The following is a 3,478-nucleotide window of genomic DNA, read 5'->3' as shown; positions in this document are numbered from 1 at the left end:
AGCCTGAAATCAAGGTGTTTCTTCTGGAGGCTCCAGGTGTTTCTTCTGTTTCTTTCTTCAGCTTCTAGAAGCTGCCTACATCCCTTGGCTCCTGGTCCCTCTCCTCTTCCATCCTGAAATGCCTCCCTCCACCCTCTGCCTCCATCTTGCTTTGACCCGCCCACCTCCCCCTTAGAGGGACCTTTGTGATGACACTGATACCCCAGATACCCCAGGGGTAGATACTGCCCACCTCTAGTCCTTGATTTAATCGTGTCCCTTTTCCTGTGAAATAAGTCACAGGTTCTAGGGACCAGGACATGGATGCTTTGGGGGGACATTCTCCTGCCTTCTGTAAATGCCCTTTATTCCAAGACACATCTTGGGGGCCCTGTCTGGGGGGTGAGCTAAAACAGCCCTGCGTGTTTAGACAGAAACCTCTGAACTTCCCTGGGGGTCCAGTGGCAAAGATTCTGAGCTCCCAGGACAGGCGTTGTTGTTGTTCAGTCACTCAGCAGACTGCAACACGCCAGGCTTCCCTGTCTTTCACCATCTCCCTTCACCTTCAGCAACTCCTATGAGTTTGCTCAAACTCACATCCACTGAGTCGGTGAAGCTGTCCAACCATCTCGTCCTCTGTCATCCCCATCTTCTCCTGCCTTCAATCTTTCCCCGCATCAGAGTCTTTTCCAATGTATGGGTCCTGGTTTCAATCTCTGGTCAGGGAACGAGACCCCACATGCTGAAACTAAGACCTAGTGCAGAGAGAGAGAGAGAGAAAGAAACAGAGAAAGAGAGAAAGAAAGAAAGAGAAACCCCTGCTTCCTGCTGGGACAGCGACTGTGTGGTTGCGGAGTGGGCAGCAGAGGTGTGTTCAAAGCCATCCCCCACCATCCCACCTCCCACTGTTAGAGGATCCTTCCTCCAGTTCTCAGCGCTTCCCAGGAGCCCCTGCTCGCTCAGGGTGTGTTCCCAAAAGTGTGTCAGAAAGTCGACAGACAGCAGCCAGATCCCCGTGAACCCTCAGTGCCACACCCAACATGTGACTCCCTGGGCACCGGGCACCGGAAAAGGCACTTTACAAACAGGATCATTTAGTCATCATGTCAGCCCTGGAGAACAACTACTGTCTCCATTCTGCAGGTAAGGATACGGAGGCACAGCGAGACTAAGGAACGTCACACAGCAGAGCTTGGCCTAAAAACCAACAGGAGATGAACCTCTGACTAAACCACCCATTTCAGACGCATCCTGGGCAAAGCATGTGCCATGTTTCCTGGGATGTGCTTATTCTTTGGGACTGAACCACCACCATCAGATTCAGGAGACTCCAGGAGTTGAACCAAACTCCTGACTCACCTGCTGTGTGTCCTGAAACCTTCTCCCAGCTCCTCCCCCCACCCCACCCCAGCACCGTGTTCATTTCCAAATGCCGGTGAGACAGCTTGGAGGAGCAGGTGCCCCAAAGCTGCCCAGAGGGCTTGCTGTCTCAGTTCTGGGCACAGCCCATCCTGACCCTGGTGGTCAAGACCTCTCCCCACCCGTGTCTTTAAACAAAGGAAGCTCTGGGTCACTGCTTGCACCCAGGACCCTCAGCAGGGGGAAGCTTGGGCTCCGGCAAGCCCCTGCATATTTGCACAGTCAGCACCCTGCTTCCCCTCCTGGAGCCTGGTCTCTGAGGGGTGGTCATCTTGGTTTTAGGTTGATATCACTGGGAGGCAAGGCTGTGGGCTCTTAGCCCTCAGAACGGAGCCTAGTAAACTGTGGGTGCTCAGGAATGAATGACAAGTGATGGGTGGATGGATAGATAAAGAGTTAGACACTCTGTGGAATACTGATTTAAGCCCCTGCACATCCCTTTTCTGAACTTTGAGATCCAAAAACTCAGAAAACTGAAAGCCTTTCCTTACATCTGGGGCTGACACTGCTGGGCAGACAGACATGAGACTCTCCACGGTCTTTGTTGATGTTTAGGGTAAACATCCATGTGTGTCATTGCAGAAACATGGGTGCTCCTATCAGATCTCTTGGTGGTATCATAAAACAGATAATTCAGACACTATGCTACTTTTCTAAAATGAAAAAGTGAAAGTGAAAGTTGCTCAGTCTCGTCCAACTCTTTTCGTCCCCATGGACTATACAGTCCATGGAATTCTCCAGGCCAGAATACTGGAGTGGGTAGCCTTTCACTTCTCCAGGGGATCTTCCCAACCAGAGATTGAACCCAGGTCTCTTGCATTGCTGGTGGATTCTTTACCAACTGAGTTATCAGGGAAGGCAAAATGAAAAAAAGTAATCTGAATTCTGAAATATCAGGGCTCAGGATTACTTAGGGCAGTCACAACGACTCTTGATTAGCCCCAAGGCCCAGCTATATCCAGAGGTGCCCAGATAAGGGGTCGGGAAAGGGTCCCTCCCTGGGACCACAAGGGCTGAACTGGCCACATCCTCACGTTTTCTCCTTGTGTTAGTCACTCAATCATCTCTGACTCTTTGTGACCCCATGGACTGCAGCCCGCCCAGCTCCTCTGTCCATGGGATTCTCCAGGCAAGACTACTGGAGTGAGTTGCCATTTCCTCCTCCAAGGGATCTTCTCGACCCAGCAGAGATCGAACCTGCATCTGTTACCTCTAACCTACCCTGGCAGGCAGGTTCTTTACCACTTTTTACCTCCATGGATTTTTTTTTTTTTTTTGGTCAGTGAAACACTACTGAGTAGCACAAATTTCAAAAGGTTCAAAAAGGTTCAGGCAGGGCCAAGCCGGTCTCTCCCAACCCCATTCGTCCCAGACCCAGCTCCCGTCCCAGACCACAGCAGCTGACACATCTAGTAGATTTATCAGGAGGAGAGAAACAGAACGGACCAAGGCTTAGTGACAGCAGAGGAAAGAAAAGAGAAAGTCGGCAACTTGAGGTTCTGTTGGCCACTTTAAATGACCCTGTCTGGCCAGAGACTCCCCCAGACTCTGAAAAGACAGCCTGGGATGGCTCGCGGCTCCCCCATGCTCTGCTCACACAGGGCTCTTTCTTCTCCTTTCCTTCATCTGCACACTCCACTGCAAGAGCAGACGCTTCATAGTATCCTAATTCTTTCAAACATCACACGGACCAGATGATGACCAGGCAGTGTTCTTGGTATCACAGTGACCTCAATCTTCCAACTGTCTATTTGGACTACTTTTTTTTTTATCAGAATTCATTACTTTCACATTAATCCAATTAGCATCCTGTTTACCAATACCTCATTTTTAATTTGCAGCTTCCTTCTAAAAGCTGGGGGGACTTTGACAACCTGCGTCCTCCTCGCTCATTACTGCCAAGTAATTAGGCAAGGAGCACCCCTGATCAAAAGCTAAGAAGCCGGGAGCAAGTTGCAGCTTGTCTGGTTCCGCGAGGAAAAAAAAAAAAAAGAGCGTCTCCTAATTACCGGGGGTTTGTTGGTTTAGTGGGGGGGGGAGCGGGCAGGGATGGGGAAACAGAAGTGAGTAAAAGCAGAGG

The sequence above is a fragment of the Cervus canadensis genome, chromosome 13 (genome assembly GCF_019320065.1).
Source record: "Cervus canadensis isolate Bull #8, Minnesota chromosome 13, ASM1932006v1, whole genome shotgun sequence".
NCBI lineage: Eukaryota > Metazoa > Chordata > Mammalia > Artiodactyla > Cervidae > Cervus > Cervus canadensis.
The sequence above is the reverse complement of the archived record's forward strand: the minus strand, read 5'-3'. Positions refer to the sequence as shown.